Raw genomic sequence first — 22,860 nt, 5'->3', positions numbered from 1 at the left:
GGGGGAAGAAATCCCTGTGTTTGCAGCTTCACTAGCTGAATGTGGGATACAGAACATCTCTCCCAATCGCCTTTTTCGGAGCCGTGGGGACAGGAGGAAGAACTGGGAGCGCTAGCCATGTTGGAGTGGTTCCTCCTAGCAAGCTCTGAGGAGTTTCCGCGTGGTGTGGAACGGATCTGAGATCCAATCTCTTTAAATAGACGCTTTTCTTACATGGCCGGGGTGTTATGTGCACAAAATAACCTGACCTCTCGTATTCGCTCGACACGTGGAAGCTGAAGCCATGGATGCACAGAAGCCGAGGGTTACGACATTAAATGGAAGGCCGAATACAGCTCTGAAATTGTCGGAGAAGGAACCCGCCTTGCAATGCCGAAGATAATCTGCGCGCCAGACACATCGTCATTGAAAGCCTGGTTCGGGGGATACTGAGGGAGTCCTGGATTAAGGGGTCCTCGGACGTCCGGCCTGTTTGACACGGGCCGGACTGATGGGCTGTGAAGATAGAAGACCGAAGACTCTCACCCGTGTCCGGATGGGACTCTCCTTGGCGTAGAAGGCAAGCTTGGCATCTAGATATGAAGATTCCTTTCTCTATAACCGACTTTGTACAACCCTAGTCCCCTCCAGTGTCTATATAAACCGGAGGGTTTAGTCCACAGGGACAATCATAATCAGACAGGCTAGACTTTCTAGGGTTTTAGCCATTACGATCTCGTGGTAGATCAACTCTTGTAATATTCATATTCATCAAGATCAATCAAGCAGGAAGTAGGGTATTACCTCCATAGAGAGGGCCCGAACCTGGGTAACATTGTGTCCCCTGTCTCCTGTTACCATCGACCATAGACGCACAGTTCGGGACCCCCTACCCGAGATCCGCCGGTTTTGACACCGACAACCACCTCCGAATAAAGAGACATAAACACATGGGTTTGGTGTAACGCCCACGATGCGGCTATATCTCCCACGTGTCGAGGCACGACTTAGAGGCATAACCGCATTGTGGTTTTGTCGCAAGAAGGGTCATCTTCACACAATCCCATGTAATGAACAAGAATGGGATAATGAGAGTTGGCTTACAATCGCCACTTCACACAATACATAAATATAATTCATACCTCATCCAAAATCCACACATAGACCGACTACGGTCAAATCCAAAAGAAAATAAGACAACCCCAAATGCTAGATCCCCGATCGTCCCAACTGGGCTCCACTACTGATCATCAGGAAAAGAAACATAGTAACGACCACGTTCCTCGTCGAACTCCCACTTGAGCTCGGTTGCGTCATCTGCACTGGCATCGTCGGCACCTGCAACTGTTTTGGTAGAATCTGTGAGTCATGAGGACTCAGCAATCTCACACCCGCGAGATCAAGACTATTTAAGCTTATAGGAAAGGATGGTGTAATGAGGTGGAGCTGCAGCAGGCACTAAGCATATATGGTGGCTAACATACGCAAATGAGAGCGAGAAGAGAAGCAACACAATAGTCGCGAAGCTAGAAATGATCAAGAAGTGATCCTGAAACTACTTATGTTCATGCATAACACAAACCGTGTTCACTTCCCGGACTCCGCCGAGAAGAGACGATCACGGCTACTGACACGGTTGATGTATTTTAATTAAGTCAAGTGACAAGTTCTCTACAACTGGACATTAACAAATTCCCATCTGCCTCATAACCGCGGGCACGGCTTTCGAAAGATAATACCCTGCAGGGGTGTCCCAACTTAGCCCATTATAAGCTCTCACGGTCAACGAAGGATAAATCTTCTCCTAGGAAGACCCGATCAGTCTCGGAATCCCGGTTTACAAGACATTTCGACAATGGTAAAACAAGACCAGCAAAGCCGCCCGAATGTGCCGACAAATCCCGATAGGAGCTGCACATATCTCGTTCTCAGGGCACACCGGATGGGCAAGACGTCGGGTTGGCATAGACCCTGGTTGCCCAGGGGGCACCGGACATCGCCTAGTTTGGGCCAGCACTCGAAGGAGCACTTGTCCGGGGGTTTAAATAAAGATGACCCTCGGACTCGCGAAAACCCAAGGGAAAAAGGCTTAGGTGGCAAATGGTAAAACCAAGGTTGGGCCTTGCTGGAGGAGTTTTATTCAAGGTGAACTGTCAAGGGGGTCCCATAAATCACCCAACCGCGTAAGGAACGCAAACTCAAGGAACATAATACCGGTATGACGGAAACTAGGGCGGCAAGAGTGGAACAAAACACCAGGCATAAGGCCGAGCCTTCCACCCTTTACCAAATATATAGATGCATTAATTAAATAAGAGATATTGTGGTATTCCAAAATATCCATGTTCCAACATGGAACCAACTTCAACTTCACCTGCAACTAGCAACGCTATAAGAAGGGCTGAGCAAAAGCGGTAACTTAGCCAAACAACGGTTTGCTAGGAAAGGATGGTTAGAGGCTTGACATGGCAATATGGGAGGCATGACATAGAAAGTGGTAGGTAGCGCAGCATGGCAAATAGAGCGAACAACTAGCAAAGCAAAGATAGAAGTGATTTCGAGGGTATCGTCATCTTGCCTGCAAGGTTCTCAGAGTTGTCGAAAGCTTGATCCTCGTAAGCGTACTCAACAAGTTCCTCATTCACAAACTCTTGTCCCGTCTCTACCCACAGCAAGAACACAAGCAATGGAACCACAATCAATCACGGGAAATGCACAAGCAACATGATGCAAAACATGTATGATATGCGAGATGTGGTATGCGATGCATATGCGTGCTCCGGAAGAAAAATGATGAACAAGGCAGTAACTTGGCAAACCAAGTATGCCACTGGAAAGATGAGATTATTTCGGTCGAAATCGATATAAAGATCACCGGAAACAGATGCACGGTTTGCAAATGGCAAGCAAAACAAGAATGACACGAATCTGCGATTGACAGCATGGTAGCACTTAGAATACATCAATAAACTATGCTACAACACTCCAACATAGCAACAAAGCATATGTGAGTAATCTACAGAAGATGCTTGACAAAAGATGAACACTGAGCTACGGCTGGATCACAACATAACAGGTTCAAATAAGCATGGCAAAAGTGCAAAAGATAACAGGTTCACAGACTTGGGGAAATTACTGGAGATGCCTCAAACAGCATCAGGTAGCAATGTTCAGAGCAAGAAATCAACATGCTAGAGAAACTTATCATAGGAAAACAAGGCATGGCATGAATCTACTAAAAGCATAGAACAAAAGTCCCTTAATGACCATGAGCCAAAAAGGATCAAAAGATATGATGGAAACCATGTAAACATAGCAAGTTTCGTTAACAGGTTCCAGACATGGCAGAAAACAGAGTATGGCAGAAACAGTATTATGAGGGCATCTTGGTGAGCTTGATGCACTCATCACAAAGCAATGTATGACAAAACAATCATACCTACAGCAAGATGGCATGTTTATGAATCTATTCATGGCAAGAGAAAACACGTAAACAATCTGCCAGGAACATTTTATAGCAAAAGTAGAGCAAGATTGAGTCATGCAATGGCACTCCTTAATTGCAAACAGGGAAATGGATGGATAGAGCACAACTATATCTACAAAACATCCTTACTGAACATCACCAAAATAAGCATGGATCTCTCTGTAGCCACATGGATACATAGCAACAAAAGACCAGCAGACAAAGACAGCAAAATTACTAGTCCCTGAAATCAGTAACATCACGAAGCCTAGTTTGCATGCTTGTGCTAGTCACCACAGAGATCACAATATTACATGGCATACACCTCTGTAAAGATGGCATGGCATAAATCAAAACACATCTAGAGCTCATGCCCATAACATGCACAGATTAAATGCAACAAAAATAACAAATCCTCAAGTTCTGACAAGTAACAGCAGTTAACAGCATATAGCACTCTTGCACCAGAGATTTGGGCATCAAGATGGACTCAAATGAACATAGCATAATGGAACAAAATGAAGAGCATCTCAAGACGAACATCTCGATATATTACAGAGAGCAGAGAGTTATGACGCGATGAACAGGAGCATATATTGTAACAATCTGGGACTTGGAGAAAATTCGGGGGAGGGGAGAAAAAGTCAACCCGAGTGGATCCCGATCGGATCGGGCTCGCCGGTTGCTCGCCGGAGTTCACTGCTCGCCGGAGAAGGGGGGACGCGCGGCGGCCGGCGGAGGTCGAGGGAGATGGAGGAGGCGCCGGGCGAGGACAGGGAGGCGGCGGCGACCGACGACGAGGGCGGCGAAGGCGACGGCGGCGGGGCGACGCGGGGACGCGGGCGGCGGCTCACCGGCGATGGCGCGGGCCGGAGGAGGACGGCGGCGGCGGGACTGGGAGCCGCGGCCGAGGCACAGGCCGCGGGGCGGCGGCGGGGGCGACGCGGGCCGGGAGGGCCCCGCACCGGCCCCGGCGGGCCGGCGGCGATGTGGGCGCAGGGCGCCACGTGGCGGCGTCCCATTGGCTGCGGGCGGCGGCGGATGAAACATCCGGCGGCGGCGGACACGTCCGGTGGCGGCGGGGCAATTTGATCTAGGGTTAGGGTGGTTTTTGCCCGAGATTTTGGAGGGGGAGGTATTTTTATAGGTAGAGGGAGCTAGGAGACTCCAAATGGAGTGCAGTTTTCGCCCACACGATCGTGATCGAATGACCGAGAGCATGGAGGGGACTTAGGTGGGTTTTGGGCTGTTTGGAGGGGGGGTTTGCTGCAACACACAAAGGACTTTGCGGTTTCCCGGTTAACCGTTAAAGCACCAAACGACCTCCAAATGGAACGAAACTTGACAGGTGGTCTACCGGTGGTATACCAAGGCCACTTGACAAACCTCAGTCCATTCCGAGAACGTTTAACACCCGCTCATAAAAAGAAACATGAGCGGAGCGCCGGAGGAGGTGGGAGTGTCGAATTGCAAAACGGACAACGGGGAAAATGCTCGGATGCATGAGACGAACACGTATGCAAATGGAATGCACATGATGACATCATATGAGATGCATGACATGAACAAAATGCAAAACGAAAAACAAAACCCGACCACGGAGGGAAAATCATAACACATAGCCGAAAATGGCAAGAGTTGGAGTTCGAAAAATGGAAAGTTACATCCAGGGTGTTACAACACTCCACCACTACGAGAGGATCTCGTCCCGAGATCTAGGACTAAAAGAACTCCGGATATTTGGAACGAGGTGGTCCTCGCATTCCCAGGTGGCTTCTCGGTTGGAATGGTGCGACCACTTCACTTTCAGGAATTTGATTGACTTGTTGCGAGTCTTGCGCTTAGTTTCTTCAAGAATAGCAATGGGGTGCTCACGATAAGACAGATCTTCTCTGAGATCAATCTCTTCGAAGTTGATGGTGCGCTCAGGAGTCTTGAAGCACTTGCGAAGCTGTGACACGTGGAACACATCGTGCACGTTCGCGAAGTTGGAAGGAAGCTCAAGTTGATAGGCGAGGTCGCCTCTTTTGCCAATGATCTTGAAAGGACCCACGTATCTAGGCGCAAGCTTCCCTTTGATACTGAAGCGACGAGTGCCTTTCATTGGAGAGACGCGGAGGTAGACATGGTCTCCGATCTCGAAAACCACATCACGGAGCTTACTATCATAGTAACTCTTCTGGCATGATTGCGCGGCTTTGAGATTTTCACGGATGACTTTACACATTTCTTCAGCCTCTGTGATTAAGTCATTGCCAAGAAGTTGGCGTTCACCAGTCTCTGACCAATTGAGAGGAGTACGACACTTTGTGCCATAGAGGATTTCGAATGGGGCCTTGCCCGAACTCGCTTGGAAGCTGTTGTTGTAGGAGAATTCGGCATATGGAAGACAATCTTCCCATTTCATGCCAAAGGAAATGACACAAGCCCTGAGCATATCTTCAAGAATTTGATTGACTCGCTCGACTTGGCCACTAGTTTGAGGATGGAAAGCTGTGCTGAAGCGAATGTTGGTGCCCATGGCCTTCTGGAAGGAGTCCCAGAACTTAGAAGGTAAGATGCTTCCACGATCTGAAGAAATCAATTGTGGAATGCCGTGCAAGGAGACAATCCTGGAGGTGTATAGTTCTGCCAACTGAGCTGCTGTGATAGATTCTTTGATTGGAAGGAAATGAGCCACTTTTGTAAGCTTGTCGATGACAACGAAGATAGCATCATTTCCACGCTTGGACTTGGGAAAACCAGTCACGAAGTCCATTTCGATATGATCAAACTTCCATTCTGGGATAGCACGAGGTTGGAGGAGACCAGCTGGTCGTTGGTGTTCTGCTTTCACTCTTCGACAGACATCACATTCATTCACGAATTGAGCGATTTCTCGCTTCATTCGAGTCCACCAATATGACTACTTGAGGTCATGGTACATCTTCGTACTTCCCGGATGAATGGAAAAAAGAGAATTGTGTGCCTCGTTCATAATGACTTTCCTTAGAACACCTTTAGGAACCACAATCCGGTCCTCGAAGAATAAAGTGTCTTTGTCATCAATGCGATAGCACTTGTATTTGGAAGGACCCATGTCGATACCACGTTTCACCTTCTTCACCATGGTATCCAGGAGTTGTGCCTCACGAATTTGATCCTCCAAAGTAGGAGAGACTAAGAGGTTGGCAAGAAAGCCTTGAGGAACAACTTGGAGATTCAGCTTGTGGAAAGCTTCACAAAGATCCGGTTGGAATGGCTTGAGAATTAAGTTGTTGCAATAAGCCTTCCTGCTCAAAGCATCTGCAATGACATTAGCTTTGCCTGGAGTATATTCAATACTCGGATTGTACTCTTGAATCATTTCGACCCTTTGAGTTTGCCTGAGGTTGAGGTTGGGCTGAGTGAAGATGTACTTGAGACTCTTGTGATCGGTGAATATGTCCACTTTTCTTCCCAACAAGAGATGTCTCCACGTTATTAATGCATGGACAACTGCCGCCAACTCAAGATCGTGAGTGGGGTAGTTCCTTTCGTTGGGCTTCAACTGACAGGAGGTATAGGCCACAACTTTCTTCTCTTGCATTAACACAGCACCGAGACCTTGAAGAGAAGCATCACAGAAAACTTCGAATGGCTTGGATTCGTCAGGAGCAGTCAAGACAGGAGCTGTGACGAGTTTCTCTTTGAGAGTGTTGAAAGTAACGTCACACTCAGGAGACTGGACATACTTCACATGCTTCTGGAGGAGGTTGGAAAGAGGCTTTGCAATCTTAGAGAAATTCTCAACGAATCTTCGGCAATAGCTTGCAAGACCAAGAAAACTGCGAAGCTGCTTGACATTCTGAGGAGGTTCCCAATTCACAATTGCGGACACCTTCTCGGGATTAACAGCGATGCCCTTGGCAGAGATGATATGACCAAGGTAAAGAACTTCATCAAGCCAAAACTCACATTTGGAAAACTTTGCATAAAATTGATACTCTCTGAGCTTGTCGAGCACCAATCGCAAATGTTTGGCATGATCCTTCTTATTCTTGGAGAAGACCAAGATATCATCGAGATACACCAGGACGAATTCATTGGTATAGGGGTTGAAGATGAAATTCATCATTCGAGAGAAAGTTGGAGGAGCATTGACAAGGCCGAAAGACATGACAGTATATTCATAAGAACCAAAGCTTGTTCTGAATGCTGTCTTGGGAATATCTTCTTCACGAATGCGAATCTGATGATAACCCATACGAAGGTCAAGCTTCGAGAATACTTTAGCACCTTTAAGTTGCTCGAATAGCTCATTGACGTTGGGAAGTGGATACTTGTTCTTGATTGTCTTCTTGTTCAATGGACGGTAGTCGACACAAAGTCGGTCCGTGCCATCCTTCTTCTGGACAAAAAGAACACCACAACCCCATGGAGATGAACTCGGTCTGATCAAACACAGACGCTCTTGTTCATCGAGCTGTTTCTTCAATTCCTTCAGCTCCTTGGGTCCAAGCTTGTATGGACGCTTGCAAACGGGTTCCGTGCCAGGCTCAAGATCGATAACGAACTCAACTGGCCGGTGAGGAGGCATACCCGAAATCTCTTCTGGAAAGACATCTTGATACTCACAAACAACTGGAATTTGATAGATGGCATTCAATTCGCCCTTCTCATTGAGAGAAAACAACCGAATGGTTTCATCACGAGCGGCATAGATAATAACATCCTCAGAAGAGTGTGTCAATTGAATTTCCCTGACAGCACAATCAAGTTGAGCCTTGTGCTTAGAAAGCCAGTCCATCCCGGGAATAAGATCAATATCCGAGTCACCAAGAACCATTGGAGAAGATAAAAATTTATAGTTGCCCATCTTGATAGAAACATCCGGAGCCATCATTTTGGTATTCATGGATGCAAAAGGTCTTGATATGAAAGAAATAGATGCACCAGTATCAAATAAGACTTTTGCAGGAATATCATTAACTGAGAGATTACCCATTATCACATCAGTAGATTCCTCCGCTTGAGCTGCATTCATCATGTTCGCCTTTGCAGACTTTGGATTATGCTTGACCACTGCATTGCTGGAAGATCTCACAGGAGGAGGAGGCGGAAGGCGCCTTTGGTTGAAGCACTTGTTAGCATAGTGACCTTTCTGCTAACACTTGTTGCAAGTCACCTCTGAGAGTGGACGATGATAAGGAGCATTGGACTTTGGAGCTTGATTCTGAGACTTGTTCTGATAGCCAGAGTTGGATGAGTGGGAAGATCCATGGCCACCTTTGTTCTTCTGCTGGTAAGGCTGACGAAACGGAGGAGGAGGCAACCAGAACTTCTGTTGCTTAGCAGCCACTAGTGAGGAAGAAGAAGACTGAACTGCATCTCTGACTCTCTTCTTAGAAGCCTCACACTTGAGCTGAGCAGCCTCTTGCTTCAGTGCCATGTTATAGAATTGATCAAACTGAGTAGGCTCAACAAGAACGAGAGCTAACTGCAGATCCTCTCTAAGGCCACCTCTGAAGTGATAGATCATCCCCTTTTCATCAGGAACGTCTTGTTTAGCGAAGCGAGCAAGTTTCTGAAACTGGATGTTGAATTGATACACAGACATGTTGCCTTGCTTGAGATTGCGGAACTCCTCATGCTTGCTCTCAACAACACTTTGTGGAATGTGGTGCGCTTTGAAGTCCCGACAGAAGTCAGTCCAAGTGACCACACGACCTCCTCTTGAATCTTTGTATTGTTGATACCAATCAGCAGCTTGGTCCTTGAGCTGAAAAGAAGCGAACTTGACATAGTCCTCAGGCCTGACATTGCTACATTCAAAATGCTTGTTGATGTCCACGAGCCAATCATCGGCATCTGTGGCCTCGTCACAGTAGCTGAAAGACTTGGGCTGATTTGCGAGGAACTGGTTGAGGGTAGAGAAGTGAAGCTGATTGTTGCCTTGGCCTTGATTTCCTTGATTGCCTTGCCCTTGGGTGCGTTCTTGCAAGAGTTGCAGAATCATCTGAGCATTGGCGTTGGTGGCTGCCATGATAGCTTGCCATGCCTCTGGAGGCGGAGGTGGTGGCGGAGGGTTCGCCTGACTCCCTTCATTGTGATCCTGATTCTGACGCGTTGGCGGAGCCATCCTGAAGAGGGTGACATCCGTTAGCATCTTGATAGACAAATAGACAAGTAGAATCAACGGATAGAAATTGCAACATATAGTCTTCACAATAAACATTCAAACGAGGATGAACGAATGAATTCCCTAGTAAATCATCACACTTCCATTAAGTTGAGAAGCCACTTAGAAAAAATGTATGGAATCAACATTTGACTTCGAAGCAACTCGAATACCACAATTAAAAACAGAACAAAGTATTGGCTTGCAGAATAAGCCGGAACAAACATATGATAGAGATTTCGTCCGAAGTTTTCGTGGTGGGGCCCACACGGGCTCGGTCGTACAGCACCATCATGTACAAGGCAGTGCACATGACATACGAAGTGTCCCCGAGTCGGCATAGCCAAGGACTCTTTAAGACACTATGAGACCACTGTAAAACCAACTGTGGAAAGGTGGACCACTAGACGTCAAACCACAATCTCATATCATGCGTCTGTCGGAAAGATATCCTAGGAGCTACTTGAATTCCCACTTATAAACTACGGAAACTTTCTGGTTATGCAATCTGGTGTTGGGGATATAGGGGACACAAAATATATCACCCAAACTAGCAATCCCTAGATCCAGTTGTATCCATCCGTCAACACATAACCAAGAAACCTTCGGAAATCGTGTACCTCAACCTTCGAAAAGCATCCGTTATATGAGTTATGGCAATACTCCCGAACTCCCACCCCAGTACTGGGTGGCATCGAGGTGATCTCACCAACAACTGCATAAAAGAGATTTTCGATGTCGGCGAAACTCAGGTATTCCAGAACTGCAACGATAAAATTGTGACGACAACACCTCGGAGATCAACTCCCCGGGACACTGCCACAACCCCTAAATGTCAGGAGGCACCAAGAACAATGTTCTCGTCACAAAACTATCGGAACGATTCTAAGATACCCGCGTGATCCTAAAAAAAATAGTGAAATTTGAGGAGAGAAGAGTCAAAACTTCTACGTTAGGAGGCCTCACCAGAGCGACGAAGGGACTGACGAGTAAAAAGAATCCTACTCTCCGCTATATATAATCCTAAGACTCAAAACATTTTTGTTCTAGACTCAACAACGCCAGCGATTTGATCAAGCAGGGGGCTCCTAAGTCGGGGATGGCTCTGATTACCAACTTGTAACTCCCACGATGCGGCTATATCTCCTACGTGTCGAGGCACGACTTAGAGGCATAACCGCATTGTGGTTTTGTCGCAAGAAGGGTCATCTTCACACAATCCCATGTAATGAACAAGAATGGGATAACGAGAGTTGGCTTACAATCGCCACTTCACACAATACATAAATATAATTCATACATCATCCAAAATCCACACATAGACCGACTACGGTCAAATCCAAAAGAAAATAAGACAACCCCAAATGCTAGATCCCCGATCGTCCCAACTGGGCTCCACTACTGATCATCAGGAAAAAAACATAGTAACGACCACGTTCGTCGTCGAACTCCCACTTGAGCTCGGTTGCGTCATCTGCACTGGCATCGTCGGCACCTGCAACTGTTTTGGTAGAATCTGTGAGTCACGAGGACTCAGCAATCTCACACCCGCGAGATCAAGACTATTTAAGTTTATAGGAAAGGATGGTGTAATGAGGTGGAGCTGCAGCAGGCACTAAGCATATATGGTGGCTAACATACGCAAATGAGAGCGAGAAGAGAAGCAACACAACAGTCGCGAAGCTAGAAATGATCAAGAAGTGATCCCGAAACTACTTACGTTCATGCATAACACAAACCGTGTTCACTTCCCGGACTCCGCCGAGAAGAGACCATCACGGCTACTCACACGGTTGATGTATTTTAATTAAGTCAAGTGACAAGTTCTCTACAACTGGACATTAACAAATTCCCATCTGCCTCATAACCGCGGGCACGGCTTTCGAAAGATAATACCCTGCAGGGGTGTCCCAACTTAGCCCATTATAAGCTCTCACGGTCAACGAAGGATAAATCTTCTCCTAGGAAGACCCGATCAGTCTCGGAATCCCGGTTTACAAGACATTTCGACAATGGTAAAACAAGACCAGCAAAGCCGCCCGAATGTGCCGACAAATCCCGATAGGAGCTGCACATATCTCGTTCTCAGGGCACACCGGATGGGCAAGACGTCGGGTTGGCATAGACCCTGGTTGCCCAGGGGGCACCGGACATCGCCTAGTTTGGGCCAGCACTCGAAGGAGCACTGGTCCGGGGGTTTAAATAAAGATGACCCTCGGACTCGCGAAAACCCAAGGGAAAAAGGCTTAGGTGGCAAATGGTAAAACCAAGGTTGGGCCTTGCTGGAGGAGTTTTATTCAAGGTGAACTGTCAAGGGGGTCCCATAAATCACCCAACCGCGTAAGGAACGCAAACTCAAGGAACATAATACCGGTATGACGGAAACTAGGGCGGCAAGAGTGGAACAAAACACCAGGCATAAGGCCGAGCCTTCCACCCTTTACCAAATATATAGATGCATTAATTAAATAACAGATATTGTGGTATTCCAAAATATCCATGTTCCAACATGGAACCAACTTCAACTTCACCTGCAACTAGCAACGCTATAAGAAGGGCTGAGCAAAAGCGGTAACTTAGCCAAACAACGGTTTGCTAGGAAAGGATGGTTAGAGGCATGACATGGCAATATGGGAGGCATGACATAGAAAGTGGTAGGTAGCGCAGCATGGCAAATAGAGCGAACAACTAGCAAAGCAAAGATAGAAGTGATTTCGAGGGTATCGTCATCTTGCCTGCAAGGTTCTCAGAGTTGTCGAAAGCTTGATCCTCGTAAGCGTACTCAACAAGTTCCTCATTCACAAACTCTTGTCCCGTCTCTACCCACAGCAAGAACACAAGCAATGGAACCACAATCAATCACGGGAAATGCACAAGCAACATGATGCAAAACATGTATGATATGCGAGATGTGGTATGCGATGCATATGCGTGCTCCGGAAGAAAAATGATGAACAAGGCAGTAACTTGGCAAACCAAGTATGCCACTGGAAAGATGAGATGATTTCGGTCGAAATCGATATAAAGATCACCGGAAACAGATGCACGGTTTGCAAATGGCAAGCAAAACAAGAATGACACGAATCTGCGATTGACAGCATGGTAGCACTTAGAATACATCAATAAACTATGCTACAACACTCCAACATAGCAACAAAGCATATGTGAGTAATCTACAGAAGATGCTTGACAAAAGATGAACACTGAGCTACGGCTGGATCACAACATAACAGGTTCAAATAAGCATGGCAAAAGTGCAAAAGATAACAGGTTCACAGACTTGGGGAAATTACTGGAGATGCCTCAAACAGCATCAGGTAGCAATGTTCAGAGCAAGAAATCAACATGCTACGGAAACTTATCAGAAAACAGAGTATGGCAGAAACAGTATTATGAGGGCATCTTGGTGAGCTTGATGCACTCATCACAAAGCAATGCATGACAAAACAAGCATACCTACAGCAAGATGGCATGTTTATGAAGCTATCCATGGCAAGAGAAAATACATAGCATGTATGAAACAACTACAACAACCTTGGCAAAATTGAATAACACGTAAACAATCTGCCAGGAACATTTTATAGCAAAAGTAGAGCAAGATGGAGTCATGCTATGGCACTCCATAATTGCAAACAGGGGCATGGATGGATAGAGCACAACTATATCTACAAAACATCCTTACTGAACATCACCAAAATAAGCATGGATCTCTCTGTAGCCACATGGATACATAGCAACAAAAGACCAGCAGACAAAAAAAGCAAAATTACTAGTCCCTGAGATCAGTAACATCACGAAGCCTAGTTTGCATGCTTGTGATAGTCACCACAGAGATCACAAAAATACATGGCATACACCTCTATAAAGATGGCATGGCATACATCAAAACACATGTAGAGCTCATGCCCATAAGATGCACAGATTAAATGCAACAAAAATAACAAATCCTCAAGTTCTGACAATTAACAGTAGTTAACAGCATATAGCACTCTTGCACCAGAGATTTGGGCATCAAGATGGACTCAAATGAACATGGCATAATGGAACAAAATGAAGAGCATCTCGAGACGAACATCATGATATATTACACGCACGAAACGGAGCTATATGCGGAGAGTTATGATGCGATGAATAGGAGCATATATTGTAATAATCTGGGACTTGGAGAAAATTTGGGGGAGGGGAGAAAAAGTCAACCCGAGTGGATCCCGATCGGATCGGGCTCGCCGGTTGCTCTCCGGAGTTCACTGCTCGCCGGAGAAGGGGGGACACGCGGCGGCCGGCGGAGGTCGAGGGAGAGGGAGGAGGCGCCGGGCGAGGATGGGGAGGCGGCGGCGACCGGCGACGAGGGCGGCGGAGGCGACGGCGGCGGGGCGACGCGGGGACGCGGGCGGCGGCTCGTCGGCGATGGCGCGGGCCGGAGGAGGACGGCGGCGGCGGGACTGGGAGCCGCGGCTGAGGCGCGGGCCGCGGGGCGGCCGCGGGGGCGACGCGGGCCGGGAGGGCCCCGCACGGGCCCCGGCGGGCCGGCGGCGACGTGGGCGCGGGGCGCCGTCCCGTTGGCTGCGGGCGGCGACGGCTGAAACGTCCGGCGGCGGTGGACACGTCTGGTGGCGGCGGGGCGATTTGATCTAGGGTTAGGGTGGTTTTTGCCCGAGATTTTGGAGGGGGGATGTATTTTTATAGGTAGAGGGAGCTAGGAGACTCCAAATGGAGTGCGGTTTTCACCCACACGATCGTGATCGAACGACCGAGAGCATGGAGGGGACTTAGGTGGGTTTTGGGCTGTTTGAAGGGGGGTTTTGCTGCAACACACAAAAGGACTTTGCGGTTGCCCAGGTAACCGTTGGAGCATTAAACGGCCTCCAAATGGAACGAAACTTGACAGGTGGTCTACCGGTGGTATACCAAGGCCAGTTGACAAATCTCGGTCCATTCCGAGAACGTTTAACACCCGCTCGCGAAAAGAAACAAGAGGGGTGCGCCGGAGGAGGTGGGAGTGTCGGATTGCAAAACGGACAACGGGGAAAATGCTCGGATGCATGAGACGAACACGTATGCAAATGCAATGCACATGTTGGCATGATATGAGATGCATGACATGAACAAAATGCAAAACGAAAAACAAAACCCGACCATGGAGGGAAAATCATAACACATAGCCGAAAATGGCAAGAGTTGGAGTTCCAAAAATGGAAAGTTACATCCGGGGTGTTACATATGGGCACTCCCCTTGGCAACTGCCAAGCTTGGGGGAGGTTCCCCGGTATTGTATCACCATCACAATCCTATCTTTACTATTTTTCTTAGTTCGATCCTTTTGGTAATATCTTGATCTAGTAGAATAAAGTTTTAGTATGATCTAGTTTTGAGTTTTGCTTTATGATTCTTCTATGTAATCGAGTCCGTGAGCTATATATAATAAAGATTAGTTTTGAGTCAAGGGCTTTTCTATCTTGCTATGATCTTGAGGGAATAAAAGAAAGAATAAAAAGAATTAAAGAGATCATATTGATCTTATGGAGAGTAATGACTTCACATATAAAGAGTATGATGAATAAAAGTTGTTGAGAGTTGACAAACATGGTTTTGGTCATGTTTGCAATTAATAGGAAGTAATAAAGAAAGAGAAGTTTTCACATATAAATACACTATCTTGGACATCTTTTATGATTGTGAGCACTCATTAAAATATGACATGCTAAAAAGTTGATGTTGGACAAGGAAGACAACGTAGTGGGTTATGTTTTCTTATATCGAAATAAAGTATATTGTCATGGATCATCCAACATGTTGAGCTTGCCTTTCCCCCTCATGCTAGCCAAATTCTCTGCACCAACTAGAGATACTACTTGGGCTTCCGAATATCCTTAAACCCAGTTTTGCCATGAGTGTCCACCATACCTACCTATGGATTGAGTAAGATACTTCAATTAAGTTGTCATTGTTGCATGCAATAAAAAATTGCTTTCTAAATATGTATGATCTATTAGTGTGGAGAAAATAAGCTTTATACGATCTTGTGATATGCAAGAAATAAAAGCGACGGACTGCATAATAAAGGTCCCTATCACAAGTGGCAATATAAAGTGATGTTCTTTTGCATTAAGATTTCATGCATCCAACCATAAAAGCACATGACAACCTCTGCTTCCCTCTGCGAAGGGCCTATCTTTTATTTTTGCTTTATGTCTTATGCAAGAGTCGCGGTGATCTTCACCTTTCATTTTTTACACTTTATCCTTTGGCAAGCACATTGTGTTGGGAAGATCCTGATATATATATATATATATATATATATATATATATATATATATCTGTGTCCGATTAAAACTTCATACCCATAAGTATTGCGTGAGTGTTAGCAATCGTGAAAGACTAAATGATAGTTGAGTATGTGGACTTGCTGAAAGGCTCTTATATTAACTCTTTCCGATGTTATGATAAATTGCAATTGCTTCAATGACCGAGATCATAGTTTGTTAGTTTTCAATGAAGTTTCTGATTCATACTTTACATTATGAATAAATTGTTACTTTAGCATAAGAAATCATATGACAATATATATATTGTTGTTATAAGAATGATCATGATGTGTAACGCCCACGATGCGGCTATATCTCCCACGTGTCGAGGCACGACTTAGAGGCATAACCGCATAGTGGTTTTGTCGCAAGAAGGGTCATCTTCACAGAATCCCATGTAATGAACAAGAATGGGATAAAGAGTTGGCTTACAATCGCCACTTCACACAATACATAAATATATTTCATACATCATCCAAAATACATGCATATAGACCGACTACGGTCAAAATCCAGATGAAGATAAGACAACCCCAAATGCTAGATCCCCGATCGTCCCAACTGGGCTCCACTACTGATCATCAGGAAAAGACACATAGTAGCGACCACGTTCCTCGTCGAACTCCCACTTGAGATCGACCCCATCATCTACACTGGCATCGTCGGCACCTGCAACTATTTTGGTAGAATCTGTGAGTCACGAGGACTCAGCAATCTCACACCCGCGAGATCAAGACTATTTAAGCTTATAGGAAAGGGAGGTGTAATGAGGTGGAGCTGCAGCGGCAATAAGCATATATGGTGGCTAACATACGCAAAAGAGAGCGAGAAAAGAAGCAACGGAACGGTCGTCATCTAGCAATGACCAAGAAGTGATCCTGAACTCCTACTTACGTCATACATAACACAAACCGTGTTCACTTCCCGGGCTCCGCCGAGAAGGGACCATCACGGCTACACACGCAGTTGATGTATTTTAATTGGGTCAAGTGACAAGTTCTCTACAACCGGACATTAACAAATTCCCATCTGCCTCATAACCGCGGGCACGGCTTTCGAAAGATAATACCCTGCAGGGGTGTCCCAACTTAGCCCATCATAAGCTCTCACGGTCAACGAAGGATAAACCTTCTCCCAGAAATACCCGATCAGTCTCGGAATCCCGGTCTACAAGACATTTCGACAATGGTAAAACAAGACCAGCAAAGTCGCCCGAATGTGCCGACAAATCCCGATAGGAGCTGCACATATCTCGTTCTCAGGTCACACCGGATGAACACTACGTACAGCTAAAACCAATCCTCGGGTTTCCCCAAGGTGGCGCTGCAAGTGGCTCTAGTTTGGACCAGCACTCAGAGGAACACTGGCCCGGGGGTTTAAATAAAGATGACCCTCGAGCTCGCGAAAACCCAGGGGAAAAGGCTTAGGCAGCAAATGGTAAAACCAAAGTTCGGCCTTGCTGGAGGAGTTTTATTCAAGGCGAACTGTCAAGGGGGTCCCATAAATCACCCGACCGCGTAAGGAACGCAAACTCAAGGAACATAATCCCGGTATATCAGTAACTAGGGCGGCAAGAGTGGAACAAAACACCAGGCATAAGGCCGAGCCTTCCACCCTTTACCAAAATATATAGATGCATTAATTAAATAAGAGATATTGTGATATCCCAACATATTCATGTTCCGACATGGAACCAACTTCAACTTCACCTGCAACTAGCAACGCTATAAGAAGGGCTGAGCAAAAGCGGTAACTTAGCCAAACAACGGTTTGCTAGGAAAGGATGGTTAGAGGCTGACATGGCAAAATGGGAGACATGATATAGCAAGTGATAGGTAGCGTAGCATGTCAATAGAGCGAACAACTAGCAAAGCAAAGATAGAAGTGATTTCGAGGGGTGGTCATCTTGCCTGCAAGGTTCTCAGAGTTGTCGAAAGCTTGATCCTCGTAAGCGAACTCGACAGGTTCCTCATTCACGAACTCTTCTCCCGGCTCTACCCAAGACAAGAACACAAACAAACGGAACCACAATCAACAACGAGAAATGCACAAGCAACATGATGCAAAACATGTATGATATGCGAGATATGATGTGCGATGCATATGCGTGCTCCGGAAGGAAAATGATGAAGAAGGCAGTAACTTGGCAAACCAAGCATGCCACTGGAAAGATGAGATGATTTCGGTCGAAATCGGTATAAAGATCACCGGAAACGGATGCACGGTTTGCAAATGGCAAGCAAAACAAGAATGACACGAATCTGCGATTAACAACATGATAGCACTTAAAATGCAACAACTAACAATGCTACAGCACTCCATCATAGCAACAAAGCACATGGCAGTAATCTACAGGAGATGCTTGACAAAAGATGAACACTGAGCTACCGCTAGTTCACAACATATGAAGCTCAAACAAGCATGGGAAAAGTGCAAAAGATAACAGGATCACAGACATGGCAGAAAACAGCATCAGGTAGCAATGTTCAGAGCACGAATTCATCATGCTACATGATCTTAACATAGCAAAACAAGGCATGGTAGTGTTATACTAAATGCATATGACAAAAGTCCCTTACTGACCATAAGCCAAAAAGGACCAGAATATATGATGGCAAGCATGTAAACATAGCAAGTTCCGTTATCAGGTTTCAGACAGCAGAAAACAGAGCATGGCAGAAATAATAATATGTAGGCCTCTTTGTGATCTTGATGCACTCACCACAAGGCAATTCATGCCAAAACAATCATACCTACAGCAAGACGGCATGTTTAAGAAGCTATCCATGACAAGAACAAAAGCATAGCATGAATGGATCAACTACAATAAGCTTGGCAAAACTGAATATCATGTTAAGAATCTGCCAGAGATATTTTATAGCAAAAGTAGAGCAAGATTGAGTCATGCTATGGAACTCCATAATTGTAAACAAGGGCAGGAATGGCTCAATTACAACTGTAGCTACAAAACATCCTTACTGAACATCTCCAAAATATGCATGGATCTCTCTGTAGCATCAAGTTTACATGGCAACAAAATAACAGCAGACAAGGACTTAGAGAAATCACCAAGTCCCTGAAATCAGAAACATTACGGAGCCTACTTTGCATGCTTGTGCTAGTCACCAAAGAGATCACAAAAATACATGGCATACACCCTTGGAAACATGGCATGGCATACAATAAAACACATATAGAGCTCATGCCCATAAGATGCACAAATTTAAAAATACAAAAATAACAAATCTCCAAGTTCTGATAAGAACCAGAGGATAACAGCAACTAGCCCTCTTCCAACAGAGATTTGGGAATCAAGATGACCTATAATGAACATGGTGCAATTGAACAAAATGTAGAGCATCACGAGACGAACAATTTGACATATTACACGCGCAAATCGGAGCTACATGTGAGGAGTTATGCACTGAGGAACATGGGCGGCGCGGGGGAGGAGATGGCGCGGGGAGGCGCCGGCGGAGGGAGGCCGGAGGAAGGAGGCGGTGGCCGCGGCGGCGGCGGCGCGGGGGAACGGCGACGGGCGGCCGCGGCGGGGCGGCGCCGGCCGGCGGCGATGCGCGGGTGCGCGGGCCGGGAGGAGCGGCGGCGCGGGGCTCGGGCGGGCCGCGGGCGAGCCCGTGGGCCTCGGCGGCGACGATGAACGGCGGCGTGCCACGTGGCGGCGGCGGCGCGGGTGGACGCGTCCGGCTGCGCCCGGACGTGTCCGGCGGCGGAGAGGGACGAGGGCTAGGGTTTGGACTGAGATTCTTATACGGGAGGTCTCACATATAAATAGGTAGAGGGAGCTAGGAGGCTCCAAATGAGGTGCGGTTTTCGCCCACACGATCGTGATCGAACGACCTAGAGCATGGAAGAGAGTTTGGTGGGTTTTGGGCTTGTTTGAGGGGGTTTTTAGCTGGACACTCAAATGGACATTGCGGATGCCCGGTTAACCGTTGGAGTACCAAACGACCTCCAAATGGAACGAAACTTGACCGGTGGTCTCCGGGTGGTATATTAAAGCCACTTGACAAGCCTCGGTCCATTCCGAGAAATTTTGACACCCGGACACGAAAGAAAACAAGAGGGGTGCACCAGAGGAGATAGGAGCGCCGGATTGCAAAACGGACAACGGGGAAAATGCTCGGATGCATGAGATGAACACGTACGCGAATGCAATGCACATGATGACATGATATGAAAATGCATGACATGACAAAATGCAAAACGAAAGACAAAACCCGACCACGGAGGGAATAACATAGCACATAGCCGAAAATGGCAAGAGTTGGAGTTAGAAATATGGCAAGTTACATCCGGGGTGTTACATGATGCCCTCATGTCCGTATTTTATTTTATCGACACCTCTATCTCTAAACATGTGTACATATTTTTTGATATCGGCTTCCGCTTGAGGACAAGCGAGGTCTAAGCTTGGGGGAGTTGATATGTCCATTTTGCATCATGCTTTTATATCAATATTTATTACATTATGGGTTGTTATAACACATTATGTCACAATCCTTATGCCTATTCTCTCTTATTTTACAAGGTTTACACGAAGAGGGAGAATGCCGGCAGCTGGAATTCTGGGCTGGAAAAGGAGCAAATATTAGAGACCTATTCTACACAACTCCAAAAGTCTTGAAACTCCACGAAAGTCAGTTTTGGAATATATTAAAAATATTGGGCGAAGAATGCACCAGTGGGGGGCCACACCCTGTCGATGAGGGTGGGGGGCGCGCCCCTTGCCTCATGGGCCCCCTGGTAGGCCTCTGGTGCCCATGTTCTGCTAGATGAAGTCTTTTGCCCTGGAAAAAATAAAAAAAGAAGCTTTCGGGATGAAGCGCCGCCGTCTCGAGGCGGAACTAGGTGAAACCAATCTTGGGCTCCGACGGAACTATTCTGCCAGGGAAACATCCCTCCGGGAGGGGGAAATCATCACCATCGATCCTCTCATCGGGAGGGGGTCAATCTCCATTAACATCTTCACCAACACCATCTCATCTCAAACCCTAGTTCATCTCTTGTATCCAATCTTTGTCTCAAAGCCTCAGATTGGTAACCCGTGGGTTGCTAGTAGTGTTGATTACTCCTTGTAGTTGATGCTAGTTGGTTTATTTGGTGGAAGATCATATGTTCAGATCCTTTATGCATATTAATATCCCTCCGATTATGAACAGGAATATGATTTGTGAGTAGTTACGTTTGTTCCTGAGGACATGGGAGAAGTCTTGCTATAAGTAGTCATGTGAACTTGGTATTCGTTTGATATTTTGATGAGATGTATGTTGTCTTTCCTCTAGTGGTGTTATGTGAACGTCGACTACATGACACTTCACCATTGTTTGGGCCTAGGGGAAGGAATTGGGAAGTAATAAGTAGATGATGGGTTGCTAGAGTGACAGAAGCTTAAACCCTAGTTTATGCGTTGCTTCGTAAGGGGCTGATTTGGATCCATATGTTTCATGCTATGGTTAGGTTTACCTTAATACTTCTTTTGTAGTTGCCGATGCTTGCAAGAGGGGTTAATCATAAGTGGGATGCTTATTCAAGGAAGGTCAGTACCCAAGCACCGGTCCACCCACATATCAAATTATCAAAGTAACGAACGTGAATCATATGAGCATGATGAAAACTAGCTTGACAATAATTCCCATGTGTCCTCGGGAGCGCTTTCCTTTATATAAGAGTTTGTCCAGGCTTGTCCTTTGCTACGAAAAGGATTGGGCCACCTTGCCGCATCTTGTTTACCTTTATTACTTGTTACCCGTTACAAATTACCTTATCACAAAACTATCTGTTACCGATAAGTTCAGTGCTTGCAGAGAATACCTTACTGAAAACCGCTTGTCATTTCCTTCTGCTCTTCGTTGGGTTCGACACTCTTACTTATCAAAAGGACTATGATAGATCCCCTATACTTGTGGGTCATTAGTATGCTGCACACATCCAGATGCTCATCAACTTCGAGATGGGCACAGGCACATACTTACTGGATAAAGAACACCTTCCCTTGAGGACTGACTTTGAGGACAACATAGTTGTCATGGATGATGAAGATCCTACATCTATAGAGGCTCAAGAGAAGAGGGAGAAAGCAAAGGCAGAGAAGGCAGGAAATATGCCAAGTGTTGAAGAGGGTTCACAAGTGTTCCTCAAGTCAAAGCAAGATCAACTTGGATATCTTATTCAAGCCACCTTAATGATTGAGAAAGGATTGGCCACCCTGACTCAGAACTAGGAGAGCCTGGAGAGGATCATTGAAACAAATTTCTATGATCTTGACTTGAAGGTGACAGAGATGCAGATAGCTGTTGAGCAGATCCAGGAAGAAGCTAAGGAGAAGAAAGGGAAAGCTACCACAGATGCTTTTCAGAGAGTGCCTAGGGCACAGAGATCTGCAGCAGTGCCTGTGATAGATACAAGAGCTACTACGTCAGCACCTGCAGCCACAACTTCTGTAACCCCACCAGTTGCAACTCCACCAGCTCCCACAACTTCAACAGTTGCATTCGTCCTTAGAGTCCTCTCAACGCCACCTCCTGAAGGTCAAGCCTAGAGAGACACATAGCACTATGCATTTTCGAGCTTTTTGGTAACTTGTTGCCAAAGGGGGAGAAAGTGTATAGATCATAGGATGAGAGAGAGAGAGCTTGCTTCTTTTTGCTATCTCTTTGCTACTTGTTTGATACTTATTTGTGTGCTTGCTTGGATGATACTCTGTGTTTATGTGTGTGAGATACGTGTATGGTCATGTGTTTGATCATATCACACCTTAATGCTTGTGCTTGGATGATGACATTATTTATCTCTCTTATATGATCATTCACTTTGCCTTGGTGATGAGTGCATATTTTACTTGCTATCTTTTTGAGCGCTCCACCAAGATGTATGTGACATGGAAGAGTAACCCATAATCCTAATCGATTGTGCATTTGCATTCAAAAGAAAATTTTAAATAATGCACAAAT

This window comes from Aegilops tauschii, chromosome 4, assembly GCF_002575655.3.
Source record: "Aegilops tauschii subsp. strangulata cultivar AL8/78 chromosome 4, Aet v6.0, whole genome shotgun sequence".
Classification (NCBI taxonomy): domain Eukaryota; kingdom Viridiplantae; phylum Streptophyta; class Magnoliopsida; order Poales; family Poaceae; genus Aegilops; species Aegilops tauschii.
Note: the sequence above shows the minus strand (reverse complement) of the source record.